We start from the raw sequence: 25,883 nt of genomic DNA, 5'->3' as shown, positions 1-25,883 counted from the left end.
TGTCTTTATATATTGTGAAACACAATAGGCATTATGTTGCAACATAATGGGCAATTCAAACTCATATTAAAATATTTTTGTTATGATCACTTAAATCCATTTGAGATCATAATGTACATTGAACAAGGACAATGTTTCATTGCTTTTGTCCGCTAAATCCCAGAATTCCCTGTCCGTAACAAACAATAATATTCAGCAGCTAGGACCCCCAGCAGTGTTTCCTGGTGGCAGGCGTATGTGTTTGACCCCTGTGGGACCCATATGCCTTTTATTAACACCTGCCTGTTAGAGGAGCGCTGCACGGAGGCCCAGAGCTGATGAGGGAAACCTGGAGCGGGTTCAGCCTATGTCGCTGGCCGTTTGCTGTTTCCATTTCACACATGATTAATCTCTCTGTGAAGACTTGGGCCGGCGCGGGTGGAGTGTGTGAAGCTCTTCCTGCTCTCTCCCCTGCTGGCTGCACTCTGGCTGCCTGACTAAAAGGCCTTTAGAATTCCTGCGGAGAGAGATGTGCAGAGAGTGAATGCAGCTGGCTGGGGGTCAGTGTGTGGAGCTTTTTCTGCCATTGTGTAATTGAGGCTCTAGCAGGCTCTTTTCCTCTGTTCTTTAAAGGGGAGTGTGATTGTGAAGTGCTGCGAGGGTTTGGGAGGAAAGAGGAGGTAGGGGGAGTATTGCATCGGGAGGAGGAGTTTTTATATGAAGGGGGAGGTTAAGTTGAAAGGAACAAAAAGAATGTGTTCCGCTAATTTCTGTGAGGCCGGATCAACAATAATAGGCTCAATTTCTTTATTACACATTTTATAACTGCCTCCCTCCCATGTTCCCACCCATTCCCGCTCCCAGATCCTGTCATGGCCCAGTCTTGCCTGTGGGATCTCAACCCACAACTGCTTCAGTAATGAACGTGGCAAACATTGCTGAAAAAGCCTAATATTTTCTCCAGTAGGAACAGTGTGTAATTAGTACCTGACTAGTGCATATCAATATGACTGCTCACTGCAGAGAAAATAATACACACATTACTAACCAACTAGCTTTACCTTTTCTCTCTTTCTTCCTGTCTTTCTCTCCTCATTCTTTTATTATTGGATGGCCTTTATTGAATATAGTGTGTGCCAAACAGGTGAACTTAGTGAGACTCACTAGAGGGCATTTTATTATGTTTTAAGAGAGCGAGGGGGGCCTTTGCGTGCCATCCCTGTCAAAGCCTGGCCTCTCCTGTTTCAATAAGAGCAGGTATTGTTCATTTGGTCATCAGGATGCCATGCATTTAGGAAATAATTACCCTGTACCCTGCTGGGTTTATATTCTTTTTCATCTCCTTTAATGGCTTCTTGTTCATTCTCTTTCAATCCCAAACAGGATGTAATGCTCAAAATCAAGAACTGGGTAGCGGATGAAAAGAAACATGCCCGCTACTGTCGCGATTGGACTGAGAAGGAGGTAAGACTTTGATGTTACACTCAAATGTATTAATGCCATTTATCAGGCTCATCTTTTCATCTGGCCTGAAAGTCAGACTGCTGCTTTTGAGCAAAACGGGTCTGATAAGCAAATCACAATTTAATGTGCATGCTGTCTTTTTGGGAGGAATTTCTATCTTACTTTTTTAACAAACTAATGAAATCAGTCCGGCCTAATATTGATCTAAACGCTTTATAGAGGCTCCCTGCAGAGTCCAGACAAGATCCTAATTTGATTTGGCTTCACTTTTTACTCCGCATCCTCCTCAAAGGCTACTTTGGAAAATTTGGTACCTCAGTTCTTGTCCTCTCTCTCGCTATCTCTCTCTCTCTCTCTCTCGCTCTGTCACAGATCGAAGTGTTGAACAAATACTTGTTTTTGACATCCAAGCCAATGATTTACCTCATTAACCTCTCAGAGAAAGACTACATCAGACGAAAGAACAAATGGTAAGTCAGTCCTCAGAAATAGGGTGGAACCCCACTGATTTTACTTGCGGCATGGACAACCATGGACCTTCCCATTTTACAAATGTGTATTTTCTTATTAATTGTTGACTCCCTTACATCTCTCCCATCCATAACCATGAATTGATGGCTCCTATTATCATTTTATGTAATATCAGCTCAAACTGTGAGACATTTAACCAATGTTTTCCAAATAACTGCCATTGTCAATTTCCAATATTAAATAACAGTTTTAAAGCGTGTCCCCCTTCTAACCAGTAACTGCAGATAGTTATGAGTGATGTTAGATGCAATAGGCCTACAGTGCTCAGAGTAAAGTCCTATTGTGAAGATTCCTCATTCTCCCCATGTTAAAGTGATCCCCCAGTCACTGTGGAGTTAGTTTGTCTACTACTACATTTCCCACGCTGCTCTACTGACACCAAACCAATGAGATGGCACTCAGCCCCCTCTGACACTCCAGTCACAGCCAACCCTGCAAACCCAAAGCAGCCCCAACCTCTGCACTTCATTAAGTACTAAGACCATATGGTTTCCATTTTCCATCAAAAATGTCTCGTTTCCATACGAAATCAAAGGGGGAAAGGCTTTAAATGGCAAAACATTTTACATTCATAGACTCAAAGCCAAAAAAGGAATGAATGTCGTATGGAGAGGGCCAATAAATCATAAGGATGGTTCTCTTGAAATATTGTGATGTCTACAATTGTTTTCCCCCAAATGTTTGGTTTTGTCTGAAGAGTTCACTGTTTACAGATGTTGTTTGCTTTTCTTCGAAAATATGAATACTTTATGTCTTACTGGGTTGACTCTCCATGTCCAAATAAATATTTTACATGGAATTCAAGTAAGATCAGAATGACAACTGCAACTTAGAATTTCACAGTGACTCACAAACATGTGCTTTAACCTACCATATTTCTTTCCTAATAAACACGTCAGAGGGGTTCTTGGTGTAATCAGGGGGATGGTTCTATTTGACTTGTCATCTCAAGCCCGGCCTGACTTATCTCTGTCTCATAAACTCTAGAGGTGACCTCATACTAAACGAGATTGTGTCAGAATGTTTCCAAATCTATTTGTTTAGCTCTGGTCTGGTAAACAGTGGCTCGATGTCCCGTTCATGTAGTACCTGAGATATGGGCCATATGGTGTAGCCGTGGGCTGTTGCAGAATGTTAGTGTGGCCATATGAGTGATGAGAGAGGGCTTTTTCACTTGAGCACCTTGGGGAGAGTGGAGCTGTGATCTGGCCACAGGGAGAGCAGAGTGGGAGATTGCCATTACAGGTCAAAGGAATACTTGTCTTATCTACGCTACAGTCACATACTGTCAATAACCACTAACTTGTGGATTGGTATCACACTTTTTCAATTGCCCTCTAGGATTTGGTGTCAAACAGTTTGTCTCTGCGTTTGTTTATATCTGCTTTGTTTGGCAGACGCGTTCGATTCGGAGGGAAGTTGTTTACCCGATGACTGTTTGTTCAAATGTTCCTGACATGATAGTATGTCTGTCTGTCTGTCTGTCTGACAGCGGGAGGAGGGAACGTTGCAGCAGAAACACATAAATCAGATGATTCATGACGTGCGGAACATCAGTCATGGGCAGGAATACTTTTTTCATGTTACCTGTTGGGGTTTTTTAAACTGTGAAAAATGCAATAAATCTCGGGCGTTTTCGAATGGGCAAACAGTAGTGCCGTTGTGTCCTGAGGGCTTAGCGTGGAACAATGCAGACATCAAAGTGTTTCTGATTGACAAGTGATGGGTCACTTCCCTTGTCCAGAGTGGAGCCCACACCTGAATGGAGATGATTACAGATAGATTTAGCTGCCCCTAAATGTACACTAAATGCTGCTCTCAGCCCTAATAGCAGGCAGTCTGCTGTTGAGACGCCAGACTGCCATTTGGCTGTCGCCATGCTCCCGTGTTTTTCCCCAGAACAGTTGAGATGATGATACGGTTAAGGACTATTCAAAGCAAACAGCAAGACAAATTGCAATCTCAGCTTTTAATGTGAGCAGAGAAGAAATAGGAGCGCAGTAGAAAGCACACAGGCCAGTCTTGTCTTTTTTTGGTTCAGGACACTCAGGGCCGTTTTTCAGGCGTACAGCACTGTATTAATTTACAGTTGAAGTCAGAAGTTTACATACACCTTAGCCAAATACATTTAAACTCAGTTTTTCACAATTCCTGACATTTAATCCTAGTAAAAATACCCTGTCTTAGGTCAGTTAGGATCACCACTTTATTTTAAGAATGTGAAATGTCATAATAATAGTAGAGAGAATTATTTATTTCAGCTTTTATTTATTTCATCACATTCCCAGTGGGTCAGAAGTTTACATACACTCAATTAGTATTTGGTAGCATTTTACATTTTATAAAAACATTTTTTTGTCATTTAGCAGACGCCCTTATCCAGAGCGACTTACAGTTAGTGAGTGCATACATTTTTCATACTGGCCCCCCGTGGGAATCGAACCCACAATCCTGGCGTTGCAAGCGCCATGCTCTACCAACTGAGCTACAGGAGGCCTTTAAATTGTTTAACTTGGGTTAAACGTTTCGGGTAGCCTTCCACAAGCTTCCCACAATAAGTTGGGTGAATTTTGGCCCATTCCTCCTGACAGAGCTGGTGTAACTGTGTCAGGTTTGTAGGTCTCCTTGCTCGCACATGCTTTTTCAGTTCTGCCCACAAATGTTCTATAGGATTGAGGTCAGGGCTTTGTGATGGCCACTCCAATACCTTGACTTTGTTGTCCTTAAGCCATTTTGACAACTTTGGAAGTATGCTTGGGGTCATTGTCCGTTTGGAAGACTCATTTGCGTCCAAGCTTTAACTTCCTGACTGATGTCTTGAGATGGTGCTTCAATATATCCACATAATTTTCCTTCCTCGTGATGCCATCTATTTTGTGAAGTACACCAGTCCCTCCTGCAGCAAAGCACCCCCACAGCATGATGCTGCCACCCCCGTGCTTCACGGTTGGGATGGTGTTCTTCGGCTTGCAAGGCCCCCCTTTTCTCTCCAAACATAACGATGGTCATTATTTTTACATTTTAGTCATTTAGCAGACACTCTTATCCAGAGCGACTTACAGTTAGTGAATGCATACATGTTTTTTTTGTTTGTTTTTTTCATACTGGCCCCCCGTGGGAAACGAACCCACATCCCTGCCGGCCAAACCCTCCCCTACCTTGGACGACGCTGGACCAATTGTGTGCCACCCATGGGTCTCCCGGTCGCGGCCGGCTGCGACAGAGCCTGGACTCGAACCAGGATCTCTAGTGGCACAGCTAGCACTGCGTTGCAGTGCCTTAGACCACTGCACCACACAGTTCTATTTTTGTTTCATCAGACCAGAGGACATTTCTCCAAAAAGTACGATCTTTGTCCCCATGTGCAGTTGCAAATCGTAGTCTGGCTTTTTTATGGCCATTTTGGAGCAGTGGCTTCTTCCTTGCTGAGCGGCCTTTCAGGTTATGTCGATATAGGACTCGTTTTATGTGGATATAGATACTTTTGTACCCGTTTCCTCCAGCATCTTCACAAGGTCCTTTGCTGTTGTTCTGGGATTGATTTGCACTTTTCGCACCAAAGTACATTCATCTCTAGGAGACAGAACGCGTCTCCTTCCTGAGCGGTACGATGGCTGCGTGGTCCCATGGTGTTTATACTTGCGTACTATTGTTTGTACAGATGAACGTGGTACCTTCAGGCGTTTGGAAATTGCTCCCAAGGATGAACCAGACTTGTGGAGGTCAAAAAAAAAAAAACTGAGGTCTTGGCCGATTTCTTTTGATTTTCCCATGATGTCAAGCAAAGAGGCACTGAGTTTGAAAGTAGGCCTTGAAATACATCCACAGGTACACCTCCAATTGATTCAAATTATGTCAATTAGCCTATCAGAAGCTTCTAAAGCCATGACATCATTTTCTGGAATTTTCCAAGCTGTTTAAAGGCACAGTCAACTTAGTGTATGTAAACTTCTGACCCACTGGAATTGTGATACAGTGAATTATAAGTGAAATAATCTGTCTGTAAACAATTGTTGGAAAAATTACTTGTGTCATGCACAAAGTAGATGTCCTAACCGACTTGCCAAAACTATAGTTTGTTAACAAGAAATTTGTGGAGTGGTTGAAAAATGAGTTTTAATGACTCCAACCTAAGTGTATGTAAACTTCCGACTTCAACTGTACATAGTACAGTATTTGCAATGTCTGTTAATCACATATTCACTTTCAGGCAGACTTTTCAGTTGTTATTGTTGATAGTATGTTGTCATATTTCTGTCACAAGCATACGTTTTCGCTACACACTTTCCATTTCAATAATTTCTTGTTTGATCACAATGCTCAGATAGCATTGCAAATGAAAAAGGCCTTTTGTTGAGTGACAGACAAGCACGTGCACAGATAGGGCTCAACCAGCGCTCGAGCACTTTCCCTTTTGCCCTCCTATGAGAAAGTACCCTTGCAGCTAGGTGGAATTATTTTATTTTATTCAGTCTCTTTAAAAATAGATTTTTTTTTTATGTAATGAATTGCAAATCAAACTAGCTTATAAAATGTCTCTTGAAACTTCGAAAAGAAATCCTCCCCCGCCCTCTCGCCTGAAGTGCGCACTCACCTGACTTTTGCATGCAGTGCACTGTGCTGGCTACGGGCGCCAGGCAGAGAGTTTGAATAGGCCTACTGGTAGGCTACTTTTGAGTTGGACCTGTCGTGTGCCTCTCACTGTTATGGACAGAGAAGGGGCCAATTCAAGTGTTTGTTAGTAAGAGGCAGATGTCAGCAGCAGAACAAACTGACATTAAGTAAAATAGTTTGTTTTGACAGCATGGCTAACTAGCTAGCTAACTAGCAGATTTACATAATTGTTCGCTATGTTAGACACTTTTCGGATGTCACTCATCTCATCTCTAGTTAGTAGCCCACGTCCTTTTGCTAGACCATGATTTCCCTGTTTGGAGTGCAGTGTTGTAACCACTCCATACCAAGCTGACCCCATTTCAACAAGAATGAACAGTATTAGCGTTAGCAAGCAGCCATCATTAATGGTGGGATCAGAGAGGGAACAGGGCCCCCTTTCATCCACAGGTTCTCTGCTGGAGACGGTACATCATTTACTGTAGAGAGGAGCACGTGGGTCTAATTCCATACAGTACAGTGCGTGTGTATGAGAATGTGTACATGTGCATGTTTGAAGTCTGTTTCGGAGGCGACTCCATGCTCATTTGGATGTTGGCGTAATTGCGGTGTGGAGATCAAAGGCTGGCTGGCCGAGTGATGTTCCAGAGGAGCCTTTACCATGCAGCTTTCCTCTGTGGAGCGGGGGCTGCCTGCTGCTCGCGCAGCTCCCCTCTCCCCTCCAGCCATGAGCTGCCTCCTGCACATCCCCGCTCGTAAAAAATGATGAAGGCCGCATTTGTCATGTGTTTATGACTGAGAGGCATTGCGTGATAGGGAATGGCATCTACAAGAGTCTACCAAGAGGCTTCCTCTTCCCTCGGCGTCAGTAGGCTGCCTGGAACATGTTTGAGAGGGTCATTACTCCTCAGTTGATAATGTGGTGTTTTGTCTGCTGTTTGTGTGTTAGAGAGGGTCATTACTCCTCAGTTGATAATATGGGTGTTTGTCTGCTGTTTGTATGTTTTCACTTGTCAAGGCACAAGCTGGTAATTTAAAAGCTCCTGGTCGGTGGAGTTTTCAACCTTTAATATTTTCATTAGGCTTGATATGATTAGATAGTTAATCCAATGTCCTTAGCAGAAAAACAACTGCCATCACATTTAGGAAATGCAAAGCTCCACTTGAGAGCCAGCCTGTTTTTCTGAAGAGTTATTTTTTTCATGAAGTGCTTTAAAGTAAATTGGAGCCTCTTAAGTTGACCTTTAAGAAAACCGGAAAGCGTGACCTCTCTGAGTGTGCAGCGTTTGTACCGTGAGCGGGGAGAGGAATGGCAGGGTAGTACGGCTCTTCACAGGGGGCTTTTTACATACAAGGGGTGTATCTGTCTGTGTGTGAGTGTCAGGCACGTGACTGTCTGTCTGTCTGTCTGTGGAATGGACGTATGTTTATTGCTTTCTTTCTGCATATGTCCTGTGTCTCCAGACATGTTACTTTGTTCTTACTGCCTGTCTGTGCATTTCTCTCTTGATATGGAAAGTGAACCAGCAGGTATGTTTGCTTAGTGAACTACCCCAGCTAGCCTGTAGATGGTGCTTTGGCAATTAAATTAAAGGTACCTCTGCAGTGAGTCTCAGCAGGGTGATGGTCTAGCCACGTTTAGTTTTAAGATCTCACTGTCATTAGAGGATGTGCTCCATTTATCCCTCGGTTTCTCTCTACAACCTACTCATCCATGTTTTGTTCAGGTCTTCTATTCATTTGATTTCAGGATTGACTTTATGTTGAACTTTTATTTTGGTGCAGAGTAATGATAACTGTACATTTTCTTTAATGTTAGAGGATTTGTTAATGAACTGGCAAGTGAGCACATCTTGGTCCCCATGAGATTTCGAGGCAGACTGTCACAGAGGGAAAGCATTGTTGTGATCTGCTGAGAAAACCGTTACAGGAAAGCAGTGGCAGCAGGCCACTTCTGTTACTCCAAACCATAATTCCCATAAACAGAATTGAATCTTTATTGAGTGCAAAACCACTGGCTCCATCCAAGTTTTAAGGAACTGCTGTCTAGGGAGTCACGGTTTGCCTTTCAAAGCGATGTGGGAGATATATGATCAGTGGGTCCCCTTTCATTCTGTGCACAGCCGTCCCCTCTCCCCTTGTGTACTGTGGTATCCTGAAAAAACGTTCCCATGGTAGGAAGACATGTACCCTGCTGCCCACACTAACTCCTAATGGAAGCCTTCAGTTAGGCTTTGTAATGAGTGTGAACGACTTTGAGAGGCTCAGAGAGGAGTAAACCAAAACCAGATGGTTTCTAATAAAGTCCCAGAGGATCAGTTCACTTGGCTTTGTTATTGACCATCCCTGGTCTGTCTGCCTGGTCTATCACACTTTCGTTGTTCACCATTTTGGATTAGTAGAAGACATTGGGTAGCCTTGCTGCCTTTGTTGTGGTCTGGTCTGGTTGGGTCTGATGGGGCTTGTTGGGGAAGACATGCAGGCAGGGACGGCTCTGTTCGGTTGTTGTTATCACTAATGAGATCCTAACGGTGAGTGTCACAGCCTTCCTTCCTGGCCATAGGAACAAAGCAGACACTCGTTTGTTCTCCGTTGACCTCACAAGACAGCGACTTGTTCCCCAAAACGATCCCCTTGTGTAATAAAGATTGGAACAATGACATGTGGGTGAACCTGGCTACATACTTGACCAGAGGGAATAGCTTCAGGTTAGATACTGATCAGAAGTCCCATTTAACTGAGTAAAGATCTCTTACCTCTTGCTCTTGACCCTCTCATAGGACACATAATGATTGATTATTGTGTCACTACTTTTTGGCATACTTTCTGTGTTACTAACTAGATCAACTGCAGTGACAACACTGGATTTGGTTTGAATCCGCTTCATAAAGCATGTGTCAGCATATAATGCATAATCACAGCCTCATTCAGTCCCTGTTCTTTTAATAAGAATAGCCATTTCTGTTGTAACACAATATGCTAACCTCTTCCAAAGCATTCAGAAGCGGCTCCGTGATGGGAAAAAATAAGCCCTTGGAAGACTTCTTTGTGCTATTGAGAGCATAAGAATCTCCATGTGTTTTAAGTCAGGCTAATTATATATTTTGATGGCTGTGGCAAGTTGTGTTGTTTATTATCTTTGTGATAAGGGTTAAAACAAAACACACATGTCACAGCAAGTGTCCTGAAGCCTGCCAGCTTTAATGAGATAAATAAATGAATTTAGTGTTGCCACATACAGTTCCTGAAAGCTTGTTATCAGAGTGATTGTTGAACTGTTATGAATGGAAAAAGGAAACGGAGGGAAAGAAAAGGGACAGGGTGTGTTGGGGGTGTTGGGGGGGGCGTGATTGGCTGATGTTCCATATGTCCTTGATTACCTTCCCTCTGCTTTTATTCTAATAAGTGCCATTCTTTGTACTCCCTTGGACGGGTAGACAGTCTGACACAAGATGAGAATAAATATTGCATGTGGTACACATTAAGCTGTCATCCAGGAAGAGAGAGGGAGAGATGGAGAAATCCACCGCGCCACATTCTGCTGCCTGCGCTACACTTTGCCTGCTCTTGTCACAATTGTCACATCTTGATGACTTTCTCCCCCCTCGTGTTCTTGCTCGCAGTCAATTGCAATGACTGACAGCCCTGCTGCCCCATATACAGAATTATTTAGGGTGATGTAGTATGTATGTACTCCTGGGAGTTACTGTTTGAATTTCTGATCGTATTTTTTTTTTTACCCCGTACAAATTGCAGTAAGCTAGGTTGGAGCTATTCTACTGTAGTGCGACCTCTGTCACTTAAAGGACAATATTTAAAGGGAGTGTTTGTTCATTCAATAAAGCTATGTTTGTTTTCAAGTATTTGTATTTCAAGAAAGAAAGTTGTTAGCGAAGAAACAGTCGAAAAGGCCTGTTGTCAGCATGGCCTTGTTGTGCAATGTTAGAAAAGAGAGGCAAGAGGATACTCTTAATTAAGTCTCTTCCCATTGTGCCGGTACTGCTCTGTTTCCCTCAGCCGTGAAGAGGGAAACAAGTTCACAATATTGGCTGTGATGTGAGAGAGGCTGAGGTTCTGTGCTGGCTGCCTGCCTCTCAGGGCTGTGTGTAATGCCTCTCTTCACCTCTCCATCCAGCCGTGGCCACGGAGAGAAGAGAGCTTCTGCACTCATGTCCTCACAGGAGCGCTCCACTGGGAGGATGAAAAGTGTCCCACAGAGCCCCTGACTTCCCAGCCTTAAACGGCACCATGAGCTCATACCTCTCATTTCCCCCCTCCACTGAGGGAGGAGGGGTGGAGAGCTGGTCGAGATGCTGTGTGCTCCAGAGCGTTCAGCGGGAACTGAGAAACAGAGAAGGGGGGAAACAAAGCCTCTGGGTTATTATTTTATTAGTTGGTGCATGGCATGCAAGCCAGCAACAGCAGACAGATGGGGAATCCTTCAGCAGCACGTGTGTGTGTGTGTGTGTGTGTGTGTGTGTGTGTGTGTGTGTGTGTGTGTGTGTGTGTGTGTGTGTGTGTGTGTGTGTGTGTGTGTGTGTGTGTGTGTGTGTGTGTGTGTGTGTGTGTGTGTGTGTGTGTGTGTGTGTGTGTGTGTGTATGTGCGTGCGATTTCCAGGTTCAAGTGCTGAGGAGCTTTTTTTGGCTGTGTGTCTGTCCACCTGTGGGTGGGTCAGTAATGTAGTGGAGAGGAAGAGATTGTTAGAGGATTACTTCTCAGTCCTGTCAGAATTCAATTGCATCTGAAAGGAGGCACTCCGAGCCTAGGTGCTGGGTCCCTTTGTCCCCACCTTTTACAGGCTTACCTGACTAAGCAGTGATAATAAAGCCGGTCCGTATGAATGCAGGTCAGACACAGGCCCAGGTCACAGGCTCAGGTAGCTGCACCTGTACTTTAGGAGCTCCCATTGTCTCCCCCTCCTGAGTCGTTTAAGCATATCAAAGCTGTGACAAAGCCCAGGGCAGCCCCAGGCAGGCGGAAACACAGGAATTATTCCCCCTTCAGGATTCTCTCACAGAACAAGAGAAATAGACAAGGCACCCCTGTGGGAAGTGTTCATTCCAGCCTACTCTGTGCTGGAAGCTCTTTTGTTTTTAGTAGGTTGTCATTACTTTATAACGGTTGTTCCGTTGAATAGACAGACGTATTGTAATTGCTGCAGGCGTCTATTGTAGAGCTGATAACGTATATTACTGTAGGTGTAGGTATTGTGGAATAAAATATCAAGGCTACGCACAAAAAGGCTATTAGGGTATCGAATAACAGCATGTTTAGGATGTGGTTCTTTTGAATAATCTAAACAACATGACCACATAAAAAGACCTTTAGAGTATTATTAAGACATATACCAAAAATATGCATAATTTGCATGAATATATATTAGATTGAATAGAGATGAAAATAAATACATTTAGGAATAGAAATGGTTGGAGGAGGCCGGTTTTAAAGAAGATATTGATATATTATATTTTCCTTTAAATTATATATATTTGTATTTATTTATGAGACTAGCAGGAAAAGCAGCAGAAACATGGCTTGTTCCCCAGTCTTGTTTGAGCCTTTTAGGTCGGTGAGTGATTAGCAGAAATAATGTCCCTGTCACCCTTAATCACATTAAAACGTGGTTAACATTTAATTTTTCCTACTTGATATGCTAAAGTTTCCACTAGATTTGCAGCGAAGGCCATTGAAATTCCATTATAAAAAGAATAAAAATGTCAGGCATCATTTGTTCAGAGAAGGAGATCTAGACCTGAAAGTGCTGAATCTTTCTATTAGCAGAGCTGTGAGAGATGGCACTCTATACTGAGGCATAATGGGACAGTGACAAGACACACACATACACACATACACACACACACACACACACACACACACAGTGTATTTTCTTTCACAGTCTTTTGTTCTCTCCCCCAGTAATGTATTGAAACTACTTTGATATTTTGGCATCTTTGAAAGTGGTCACCCTGCTTTTCCAAACAACACATTTGAACTCTCAATTGCACAGTATGTTAAGGAACATATTTTCTTCTCAAATTGTACGAGTACTTTGAAGCATTCTTGGATAGAGTCAACATTGTGTAAACTGTATATGGAAAGTGAAACATTTTGTCCGTTTCTGATTAAGCTCGGCATTGCTTAGATTGTAGAGTGCATAGTTGAGACAGATGGCCCTGACTCAGTATCAAGTTGTCAGCACATTAAGATACAGGACCTACCTAGGCCCATCTGAGTGCAGACAACGTTTCACTTATTAACTGCATGGTCCCCCCCTATGACATGAGGGACATCACATGACACTTTTTACATCATTATTTACCAATGTATGCGTGATGGAATAGCCTCTTGATTTGGAGAGAAGCAATATTTTTTATGTTTTGGCATTAACATTTACCCAATTCATTTGTCAAGATGCATTCTCACACAAATAATTGGAGAGGACGTAAATACGATTGTAAAGTGGCGTGACTAGACAGTGGTGAAGTTCGTGAAATTGGTCGGCGAAGTCATGTTGACAGAACATCAAATCTCTTAATTGACAGTGCTGCGTTCCCTCTGTTGGGATAAGGGGGTGTACCTTGTTCCTGTGGCAAGGTGTTTGTCTGCTCTTGTGTCACTCAGTGCGAGGACTCAGGGACCCTCGTGCTCATTTGGCGCTCACATTCTCCATCTTGGCTTCCGCATTATTAAAATCATCCCTCAGCACTCCACCAAGAGCCTCTTTGTTACTTGGCTGGCGAAGCTCGGTTCTGTCAAGTCTTCACCAATTACAGTCGCAGGTACAATGGTCTATTCACAGGATCACAGCCCTTGACTGGTGTGGGGAGAGTGATTTGTGAATCATTATTCAGCTGCCTGTAGAGAATGCGATACCTGAGGAATGCAAATAATCTGCCAGCGAATAGACGGCTGGGCTCCTAAAAGTGACAGGTTACAGCTGTTATTATCCCAGATTGGATTCTTTTCCCCTCTTGGAGAGGCAGTCATCTCCTTGGCTTTCAAGTTGGAGGTTTCTACTAAATGTAATTTCTTTCCCTTCATGAGAAGTGGTGACCAGCTCATAGTGGCGGCTGTCAAATCCTCAACTCTAGTTTTAGGGCATCACAGCCTCAGTGTTAGCAGGAAGTGAAATATTAGGCGATGATAGATAGTTATGTTTACTGCAGAGAGAATATATTGATGGTGTAAGAAGCACTTCCGGCATCACTCAGTAAGATAAATCAAATTATAAAAAAAGCATCCAAGCAACCGCCGCTATGACACTGCTATGACATTTCCCGGAAGTTGTCATTCTTGTCCGATATTTAGCATTGATTGTATTGTTCAGTTGTAAGCGGTAGAAATACACTAGAGTTGATTGACTGAACCAGTGATCCAATAGCTAGATGATAATCGGGTGACATTGTTATTGGAATAGCTGTGGTATTGAGGTTGTGCGGTCACTCCCTGATTTCTTATATGTTTTTAAACAGGAAAGTAGGATTACAGATAATGACAGGGGCCTTTAGAATCAATCGAGATTCTAAAGAACTCTCTCTGTCGGGCCCAAAGTGTGAAAATGGGTCTATGTGATGCTGCTCATTGGGTTTTGTCCAATCCCAGGCCAGTCTGAAAGCGTGTGGGGCTAATCTCATAATTATCCGACCCCCCTCCTCACACATTGTTCTGGCAGAGAGTTACCATTAACTGTGAGGATATCTTTGTCCTGCAATGTCAGGTGTCCCGCTGAGTCGCAGGGCAGAAAAACCCTCTTAAAAGGGCTTTAAAGGAAGTGAATGACTAAGACGTTCATAAGTGGGAATACTATACTTACATCCGTCCTCCAGGCCTTAGAGCAATTATTGGACTGGGTGCTAACGGTTTGAAATAAATCTACTTGTCCTTTGCAGTAAAGATTAAACCTACAGTAATGGATTTGGAGTAAAACATTGCCATTTTAACTATATAATTGTCAACAATCTGCTTTTTCTTAATGGGATGTCATTGCATGTATTCTTTCATACCTACACATGACATGTCACATAAACGTATTCCTGAACTGGGAACTTGCTAATAACAGAAACTCAGCAACAGAGTGAAACTGTTCAATCGCAGGGCGACCTTGGGAGGGCAATGTTCCGAAACGGCATGATAAACAGGCCCGGCTGTTCTCTCATGAATATGCATAGGCCAGCCGACAGATAACAAACGCTGCTCTGTTCTGTCCTGTCAGTCAACACCAACACTATGAAGCTCCAACCTGCTTGTGTTGTTGTGTCTACTGTCCAGGTTGGTGAAACGTGGGTGGACAGTCACGACCCCGGGGCGCTGGTCATCCCCTTCAGCGGAGGAGTGGAGAGTGTCCTGCAGGACATGAGTGAAGAGGAGATTCAGAAGTACTGCACCGAGCACAAGGCTCAGAGGTTAATTAGCATTCAGTCTCCCCACACTTTATTATCAACTGTGCCCTCCACGCACTCCTTTAATTGCATGTGCTGATAGAATAATAAATGGCAGAGTAATTACCATTATAAAGCAAGGATCCCTCTTTACGGGAACAACTCAGTCAAAGGGTTTTCTTCTAAATTAAGTTTTTAACTGTCATCTGTCATCTACAGGTATAATTATAACTTGGACATTTTGGGTGTATTGTTCGTATGTGAAAACCTCTATGGAGGAAGAGAAATTGTGACAGCAGATTTTTTCTCCCGAGCTCAGAGAGACGTTGGGATGAATTCTTAAAGGTGCTAAATGAGACGGCAAGCTTGCCAATTAATCAAACAAATCACTGGAGAATTAAATGCTCTATGTTAAACCAAGTGATCCTATTTTATTTATTTAATGAGTTTATACATTGGGATTGATGTGGTCTTGCCACAGAGGTGGCTACGAATCAAAGCAATACTAAAATACCCAAAATGACCTAGCATTTACAGCACCGTGAACAACATGAAAATTGATATTGCTTTCACCCTGCTTATTCTGACAGCGTTCTGACAAGGATCATCAAGGCTGGCTATGGAGCCCTACAGTTGGAGTACTTCTCACAGCTGGACCAGATGAGGTCCATGCATGGACCATCCGGGTAAGACCCTGCCCTAGTAGCTGGCCGCGCCGCATACCGTTCCACCCTGCTGGCATCCAGCCTGATATCAGCCACTTTCAACTTTGTCATGGTCCTGCTTTAGCTAGTCATTACAGGCCAAGGATAACTTCAATTACTGCTGAGCTGCTGAACAGTGAAAGTGGGGGCTACATTGATTGAGGAGGGCAACAATTGATTTTGCCCATTACGTCCTGAGAATGTTTCCATCCAGCGCAGATCTGTCTGCCCTCCTCCTGCCGCGGGAGATAAGGGGGCCTAGCATTGTGCCTGCCTAATCTGTGTGACGGGGGTTGTCTGTGCCGAAATTGATGTGGCTTTTCATTTGACCATTTGTGGGCCCTGCTGGGGGCTCCTCCTCCCTGTGTCTCAGTTTACTGAGCCCACCGAGAGCTGGGTGACACTGAATCACAGGAGGATTTACATCGATACAGATGTTGGTTCGGCACACTGGTATTGTGCAAATGTTTTAGAGGGAATAAAAGGATTAAGGGCCATCCCAATAATGTATTTTACCTGTCAGGAGTAGCATACTGATGCATTGGTCCATCCTAACACATGTAAGTAACGTGAGCAGTATTTATGACAACTAACTAAACTGAAAGTATTTACAGGATGTTCTTAAGAAAAAGACAACATTGAGTTGAAAGTTTTAGATTGACAATAAACGCAACATTTTATTTGGGAGACATAGTGGTTAAATATATGAGCCAACCTTCCCAGCCATGAGTGATGTCCTCAGTGTATTTAGGAAAGTAACAGAACTCCTCCAAGCCTTTCTCTCCTATGGGCTTGTCTCCTTTGATATAACTGATTACAGCTAGCCTTGATTGTGTGTGAGAGGCATTTAGTCAGGTAAGCATCAGTGAGTAACTATATTAACCCAATACATCTTACATTGTAAAAACTACACTCTGTAACGTGGTGCTGCTAAGCCCTTTAGCATGCTTTATTAGGCAGCCTCGAGGTGACCATTATCTATCAGGCTGCTCTGCATAGCTGTTAACTACTATGATGTGTATCTCTTGTAGTGTGCCATAGGACAGAATCAGCCCCTAATCTATTTTTCTCCACCTAGACAAACCTTGATGCTGATTAATGGTAGTTAAACTTACAAGCACTCCGTCAATGAGATTGCATAGGGATGGTAATGTATTGGAGTCATTAAATACACATCATTCTTTTGGCATGAAATATGTTGACCCCAACCTGATTATATACGTAATTAAAGGTGCTCAACAGTTTCGGAGCACAGTGCTACAGAGCAGAGAGAGAGGGAGAGCAGGTCGACAGGCACAAGTCATAATGATGCAGAGCAGGGATGTCACTTATTTGGGTCATTTGTCAATTTCCCCCGGCATTATTTCAATGCATATAAATTGCGTATTTTATCAGAGACAGTTGTGACTTCTAGTGTTAAATGGGATTTAATGTAGAAAGAATTTCTAAAACAGTTAGGGAAAACGGTTGTTTTTGGTTCTCGGAATGGACATAAAAAACAACCAATGTTATATTTTCCATGGTCATTCCATTATAATGTAAATTGAAATGTATATTCCATAAAGGGATCTTTTACATGTCCTTTCAATCATCTGCTGTGTTATGAAAACATTTTGAGGAAGTTCAAACATGACAAAGGGGGGAACGGCATTATATTCTACAAATACATATGCAGACAGTGTACACTGTATATAAAATATAGTAAAAGTTTATATTTTAAAATGGCCAGGTATGATACAGCCAGGTCAATACAGTGTCTCTCCCACTGCAACACTGCCTCTCTCTCGCTCTCTCTGACGACCAGAGGCCAGAGTTGCAACCCACAATGAGGCAAGATTGCTTGGACAGAAATCAATAGCACCCTGGAATGGGAATCAGAAATTGCTGGTGGGCATTGATAGCAGCTCTGACTCCTTATCGGCCTCAAGGCTGCTCTACCAATGCACAACTGTGTGTTGTGCTATCCAAAAATCAGGAGCGAGGCAAGAATAACCCCCCAACACACCCCCTAGCCATGCTCACGTCACCATCCCCCTATCAAACAGCATGTCAGTCCTGTGCTGTAATCCATCTTCTCCAAAACAATTCATTTACCTTGTGTGTCCTTTCTCTTTCTTCCTCCTGACAGAAAGGAACCAAGGCTCCACAGGCAGCTGGCAAGATCCACACAGACTTTGAGAAGGGCTTCATTATGGCTGAAGTAATGAAATTTGAGGATTTTAAAGAGGGAGGCAGTGAGAACGCTGTCAAGGTGAGCCGTCCGGGTGCGCCAGGAGATGAGGGAAGTCTCCTGTGATCAGCGGAGCTGACAGTCACTACACTGCTCGCACTGCAAATGATCTTCACCTTTACTCAGGGGAAGAAATTACTGCACACACTCCGCCAGCACACCTGACAAGCCAACTGATTCCATCTCTAAACACTGCCATTCTACTCCTGCTGTGCATATCTTTATCCCAATCTACTCTAACAGGCTCATGGTAGGCCTTTCTTGTACCTCAGACCAGCCGCTCAGAGGAAGCTCTCTGTACCCCACCAGGCCTTAACCAGCCACATCTATAGAGCAGACCGTTAGCTTTACACTTTTTGCTGCCAAATCCCCAAGCCACTGTAGCAGCACTGTTACAGTGATATAAAGAGGCAAGTTAAATAAAGTGTGACATTTTTTACATAAGGACTGTTTCACGGATGAACAGCACATAAATGTGGCCTGCATATCTTATTTTATAACTGCCAATGTTTGTTTTGACCTTTTTACTGGGATGTGGCTTTTAAATGGGTGCTGCTCTGTCAAATATAATCACTGTATTTCATGGTGAATTTGTGAAGACAATAGCTCTGCGATAAATACAGCAGGTTATGTCGCTGAATGCTTAAAGGCCCAGTGCAGTCAAAACATGATTTTCCCATGGTTTATATATTTCCACACTATGAGGTTGGAATAATACTGTGAAATGGTGAAAATGATGATAATGCCCTTTTAGTGTAAGAGCTGTTTGAAAAGACTGCCTGAAATGTCAGTCTGTTTTGGTGGGATGGAGTTTTGGCCTGCCTGGTAACATCACCAGGCGGTAAATTGGTTAATAGACCAATAAGAAAGAGAGTCCAAATCTCTTTGCCAATAACAGCTAGTTTTCAGTTTTCCCCTCCCCACTCAGACCACTCCCCGACGGTCCTAGCTATTATTGTTTCTTTTTGACCATTTTAATTGAAAACAATCACAGTAAGGTAGTTCATTGTTACCCAGAAATGATTTGATATTGAGATAAAAACGGCTGCGTTGGACCTTTTTAAAATGTTTTTTTTTCCCCTCAGTCTGTGATTGTGTGGTAATGCTCACGGTAACTGTAAGACATTAGCCTCATCTGTAACACCTCTCATCCGCCTGGTTGAGGTAATGCTATTTGGTATTGCGTTTTCTTTTTCCAGAAGAAAGCTCGGGGCAAGGAACAACATTCCAAAGTGTTCCATGTCACACAATGGATTGTAGCAATTTCCCGACACCCACCGTGACTAGCGTGTCTGACGCTGTTGGTTTGTTCTGTATGGTCCTGCCCTTGACACAGCAGGACATGAATCTGTCCGTGTCAGTGGTTAGCACGTGTCTGGAGGAAGTGCCTCTATTGGTTTACCCCCAGAACATTGACTGGCAACTGTTATTAGTGGGTACAAAGCCCTTCAGTCCTATTATGTAGATAGTCGTGGTACTTAAGCTTAAAACACGATTAAACTTGACCACCAGCCAATAGCTGTTGATGAGATGAAACCTTGATGTAATTGAATACTTTTTACCTGAAATTGGCCCGGGTTCTGTTTAAAAGGGAGCAGGTCTAAAAGTAACAGTAAGTATTTGTTTCACATTTTACATTTTACATTTTAGTCATTTAGCACCAATGGAATATATGGATTAAACAATTAGGGATGTGGACAAAGTGGAGATCAGAGTTTCTAGATGAGTGTCAGGCAGTAATCCCTCCTAAATCCTGTGCAGGAGATGTGTGATAGCACTGGCATGCAGTGAGAGCTTGGCATACTGACTCCTATTATCACCCAGTAGATCTCACCCTCAGCTCATTCAAAGGCCAGCCAAATCCTCTGTCTGGCAGATATTCATACACTACATTACTAGCCCTATAGGGATCTGGAAAGTACCAAAACATTTTAATAATTCAATAATATTTTACCTCAAGTCTTTGTAAAATGTGTATAAATCATCTGCAATGTATCGCTGGTTACTAGTTCCTAAAGTGTCAGTAGAGGGTGAAATGTGCGGGGCTCTGGGGGTTAGAACATTATTGTTATAGAAGCCTGACATCAGAGCCTCAGGTCCTGTTGCATGCTCTCTTTCAAATCCCTGTTCCCTCGTATATATATGGACAAGGAGCATTTCTGACTGCAGCATTAAGGCCAATGCTATTTAATGCCAGTTGTGGGAATGGGCTGTTTGAATAGGCCAGCGTACAGGGATATCACATTATTAGTAATCATATCTGCTTAAGCCAAGCTTGCTCCTCCAGATGGCTGCTTTCAAGTGCAAATGAACCAGTTAGACGTGTCTGGTTTAATACATACTCAAGAATCACAAATAGCCATTGATTTTTTCCCCCTGTCTCCCTCCCCAAGCAGTGTTTCTGGTGGTATTGAGTCTGGATTAAATGGTCTCCTGAGCCTTTAAAGGGACATTGATTCTTCTAATTAATTGTGCTCTGTGCAGAACCAGAATGCATAAACCCGTCCGTATTAGCACTTCAAGTCAATTATTTTGAGTTTGCCGGGAAGGGGAACAAACACATCTAATGTATACAAAAGAAATGTTGGAACTTATTCTGTTTCCTTGAGAAGTATGAGGATGCTATAATGAAACAACGTTATTAACATTTTACTTGTACATATGAATGGAAATTGACAGAGAAGAGGGTTATTCACTCAGTGGGAATTTAGTCAACCCATGAATAAAACATGACCACGTCTGTGTGTGTGTATATACTGTTTTCAGGAGAGAGTGAGATGTTCATGTGTTCATTGCTAATTTGCTATTTATAGCTATTTCTTGTTTTTCATTACTGTCATTAATTAGGTGTTGTGTTTCTCTATTTTACAGGCAGCAGGGAAATACAGAGAACAAGGAAAAACCTACGTTGTTGAGGACGGAGACATCATATTTTTCAAATTCAACACACCAAACCAGCCCAAGACCAAGAAGTGACTCAGTCGCAGTCTGACGGCTACCAGAATGGACTGTGCCGTTAGATAATTCGTCTTCTTTGTTTTAGACAGAATGAAGCTGGAGATTGTGATTGCTACCTGCCAGGTTGTCTCAGTCCTACCTACTGCCCACACTGCCACATTATCCCTGTTTGTTTTCTGTCCAGGAGAATTCCATACAGTCCCCCTTGCCAAAGCACAGGTCCACTAAACGTTGACAGATTTTGCTATTTAAGATCAGGATGGCCCCCCTCTCCAAATGGTAGGAGCATTTGAAGAAGCGTATTACTCTCTTGATACTTCATTAATCTCCATCACTGGTGCCAGGCCTGACACAGCTGACAGCAGGGACAATGCAACCTGCTCCTCTCCTCCTTCCAGAGATAATGCATGTTTTACAGTAGCCCAGATGTCTACACTCAATAAAACATTTGACAAAACCAGCCTGTGTGTATTTGGGGATGTCTGTATTGACTGGCGCGCGGCATGCAGACGGCGATAGTGGGTCCTGCTGGCAACTGATTACAGAATTAAAAGACACAGTTGACAGTGGCTCTGGCAGAGAGGGGACAACCATAATTGTATCTGTAAAGTGATTCTTATTTTAGAGGGCTAAGTGTGGGATATTGATTATTTCATACAAGAGAATTGGTCAGGTGAAATTATGTTTGAATTAACCTTTCCTCTCCATGGTTAGTCCTGATATTCTGAGATGTTCTGTATTTAAAGAGACTGCTTATAAATGTGCACCCCGTTATTAATGAGAGTGCCATTAGCCATTATCATTACATTTAGGTATGCCTGAAGGCTGTTTTTGTAATAATTCCTCTGTGTCTCGATGCTACTGAATGATAGGGAAACCGCAACAACTCAACAAAAAAACATCCATTCGAATAGTCTTCACAGAAGTCTTTATTTATATAAAATTCTGAAAAGAAAATAGAAGTCACAATTCAGGAGTACATCTCTAAAAAACCATTCCTAGTCCCACTGAAGTAGTGTTTTTCTCACCTGTATAGTTTGTGTGTAAGTGTTTTTGAGGCATTTATGCTGATGGAATGGTATGGCTGGAGCTGCGGACGGTGCTGCAAAGTGAAATTGCTTGCTCCACAGGAGTGAGAACACAGAGCGGATCATGCTCCTTCGCTGAATATCTTGCCTCTATAAATACCCCTCTCTGCAGATAACAAAATGGCCTTCTGATGGAGGCACAAAGATTGAATAAAAATTGTAATTTCTCAGGAAGTGTATTGCATGCACTAGCTTAAAGAAATTGTTTGTTGACTGCACAAACACTACAAAGCAGTGTTTGGCATTGAAATAAAGTTGTATTACTGTCTTCAAGATATATTGACAAATAGAATCATGACCAAAAACTGGGCACATGTTTGATGGGGGATGTTGAGGGTGGGGAAAACAGATGGCCTGACATTCTCCTGTAGAATTCATGGTTCCTTCTATTAAGACAAGTCGTCCAGGTCCTGAGGCAGCAAAACATCCCCAAACCATCACACTACCACCACCATACTTGACCGTTGGTAAATGCAGTGTCTGGAAGATCAAGACTCTTGGAAGAATGTTCTATGGACAGATGAGTCAAAAGTATAACTTTTTGGACGACATGGGTCACATTTTGCCTGACGAAAACCAAACACTGCATTCCACAGTAAGAACCTCATACCAACGGTCAAGCATGGTGGTGGTAGTGTGATGGTTTGGGGATGCTTGCTGCCTCAGGATCTGGACAACTTGCCTTAATAGAAGGAACCATGAATTCTGCTCTGTATCAGAGAATTCTACAGGAGAATGTCAGGCCATCCATCTGTGAGCTGAAGCTGAAGCGCAGCTGGGTCAGCAGCAAGACAATGATCTAAAACATCCAATCAAGTCTACATAAAAATGGCTAAAAGCAACAATTTTGAATTTTTGGAATGGCCTTGTCAAAGTCCAGACCTAATCCCAAGATGTTGTGGCAGGACATGAAACGAGCAGTTCATGCTTGAAAACCCACAAATGTCACTGAGTTAAAGCAGTTCTGCATGCAAGATTGGCCCGAAATTCCTCCACAGCAATGTGAGAGACTGATCAACAACTACAGGAAGCATTTGGTTGCAGTCATTGCAGCTAATGGTGGCACAACCAGTTATTGAGTGTAAGGGGGCAATTACTTTTTCACACGGAGGAATTGGGTGTTGCATAACTCTGTTAATTAAATAAATAACATAAGTATATATATTTTTTGTTCTTTGTAAACTCAGGTTCCCTTTATCTAATATTAGGTTTGGTTGAAGGTCTGATAAAATTCAGTATCAAAAATATGCAAAGATAGAGAAAATCAGAAAGAGGGCAAATACTTTTTCACGGCACGGTAGGTCTGGCAGCAGTACACATTTTCCTCCTACAGTAGCTCCAATAAGAACACTCAACAACTCTCACTAGCCATCATAGTTGCCATGTATGTTCTATATGTTTGTCGAAGTTAAGCTACTGGGGGTATTTTAGGTTAATCATTGTGTGAGTGAAACCCTGACGTTTCTCCAGGGACTACAGTGGGGGCTAAAGGCATTCCAAAAACATTATTTTTATGCAAGATTGGTGTTGTTGGCGTTAACCAACACCCAAACCCTACTTTAAGGCCCATTAATCTAGTGTAGTTTTAAGGGCCTTTGATTGACAAGTTGTTCTCTGTGGTCTGCCTTCAGTGTTTTGTTTTTCATATAATGTACTGACAGTAAATTTCTTAGGAAAGGTAATAAAGTTATTTAGAATCATACAGATGTACCCCTTAAGAAAAAACACCATAAAAGTATTCTGGTCTTTAATCATGTCATAAGTAAACAATCTTATGGTTTAATACCAACAAGCTCGCTATTAAAGGGCCAGAGCAGGGCTAATTTGATCTCCTTTCTGTAAGGGAACTCCACATCTGCCTGTATATCATGTCTTGTTAAATAGTTTCCATTAGCAGATGGCAAATAATTCAAGCTGTCTAATTTAGTAATTATTCTAAATGAATGTTTTTATACTTTATTGGAGAACAGCTTCGATGTTACAGTGAGCTCTCTGCTTGCTTTACTGTAAAATGATTCCCATTTTCATATTTCACACTTGGTGAAACACTTTGTGGTATCATATCTGACATTTATATTATTTCATGTGTTGAAAGTAGTTATATTTTTAAGTCTAGATCAATTCCAATGAATTTAGGACAGTAGTTGGATGTAGGGATATCAACAGAGATTAGTAGCTGTTTGGGCCCTCTCTGTCTATTGGTACAAACATTCTGTCAGCATCATTAATCAAGTGGTGCCACTCCGCCCAGAGGCTAACCACAATGGCACCAAACCAAGAATGGCAGAGAGTAAAAAGCCAGTTCTAAAAAGTGCACTCATGAAAGACCAAAGCCTGCCATTGTAAATCACCAGCCTGGTCTCATAGACTAGACATAACATAGTAAATGAACATCCGGGACACTCAAATTAGTATGATATGTTACGTTTGGTATGGTTACATAAGACAGAAGGTTACTTATGACAAATAATGTGAACGTCTAGCAAACCAAAGGTTGCATGTTTGAATCTCATCAGGGGCAACTTTAGCATTTGAGCTAATTAGCAACTACTTTTGAGCTACTTTGCAACTACTTATCATGTTAGCTAACCCTAACCCTAACCCTAACCATTTAACCTAACTCCTAACCCTAACCTTAACCCTAACCTTAAAGGACCCCCCAGAGGAAGTTGCCACCCTTATTTTTGACCTAATTTCCTGTCATAGTGAGGAAATGCACGTTTAGGTTCCACCTACGAAGAATGACGAAGGCTACTTATACATATTCACAAATTGGGTGTGAGAATTTCCTCGTGGAATTGATAACCATCAACAAATAGGGCACTGACAGCTGTGAGTGTAGCTAGCTACCATGCTAACCTTATCTAGCTAGCTATCTTGCTAACCTATGTTCTTTTTATCTAACTACACCATATTCAAAAGATTAGCCAGCTTGCTCTATGGCTGGTTCTGGAGCTGGATTTAAACAGATGGAAACCACTGGCCTATTTTACACTTCGCCATCTATTGTTATCTCCAAAGTTTTGGCATCTTCCATAAATTGCGACTACAAATCTGCCATAGAAATAGTTTGAAAGAAAAAGATGATGCTCCAGTAATATGGATAACTATTGAAAGATAGCTGATATGCGTTTTTCTACATTGTAATGGGCACGGTGCAACCTTTGGTAGCTAGGCTGCTGGCAGGCTTCGGTACATCAAAGCCAAGTCAGCCTGTGCTCATGGTTCTCACATGGGAAGTGAAATGATAGGCTATAATGACTTTGCTCATGATCATGCACGCCGCACATTACTTGTAACTATAAGTTCCTTGAATTTTCTTTTGTGGGTGCCTTTTCATTATCTGGAAAGACACTTGTGGTTTCTAGCTAACGTTACACCAAACAAAGCAGTGGAGTGTGTAGCAAAGTAAAACTTTAGTGGCCAAAACCATTCATCTTGGGGCGACGGGGGGAGTGGGTTTGCAATGCTATCATATCACACAATTATACAATTTATAAAATGGTCATACAGTGAGGGAAAAAAGTATTTGATCCCCTGCTGATTTTGTACGTTTGCCCACTGACAAAGACATGATCAGTCTATAATTTTAATGGTAGGTTTATTTGAACAGTGAGAGACATAATAACAACACAAAAATCGAGAAAAATGCATGTCAAAAATGTTATAAATTGATTTACATTTTAATGAGGGAAATATGTATTTGACCCCTCTGCAAAACATGACTTAGTACTTGGTGGCAAAACCCTTGTTGGCAATCACAGAGGTCAGATGTTTTTTGTAGTTGGCCACCAGGTTTGCACACATCTCAGGAGGGATTTTGTCCCACTCCTCTTTGCAGATCTTCTCCAAGTCATTAAGGTATCGAGGCTGACATTTGGCAACTCGAACCTTCAGCTCCCTCCACAGATTTTGTATGGGATTAAGGTCTGGAGA

At 42.4% G+C, this 25,883-nt stretch overlaps 1 pseudogene; it reads left to right on the top strand.

The window, feature by feature from the left end:
• Window positions 1-21,319, top strand: part of LOC121536779 — a 53,458-nt pseudogene extending 32,139 nt beyond the window's left edge.
• Window positions 21,320-25,883: the final 4,564 nt, after the last annotated feature.

This window comes from Coregonus clupeaformis, chromosome 23 (genome assembly GCF_020615455.1).
Source record: "Coregonus clupeaformis isolate EN_2021a chromosome 23, ASM2061545v1, whole genome shotgun sequence".
NCBI classification, from domain to species: domain Eukaryota; kingdom Metazoa; phylum Chordata; class Actinopteri; order Salmoniformes; family Salmonidae; genus Coregonus; species Coregonus clupeaformis.
The sequence above is the reverse complement of the archived record's forward strand: the minus strand, read 5'-3'. Positions and strand labels throughout refer to the sequence as shown.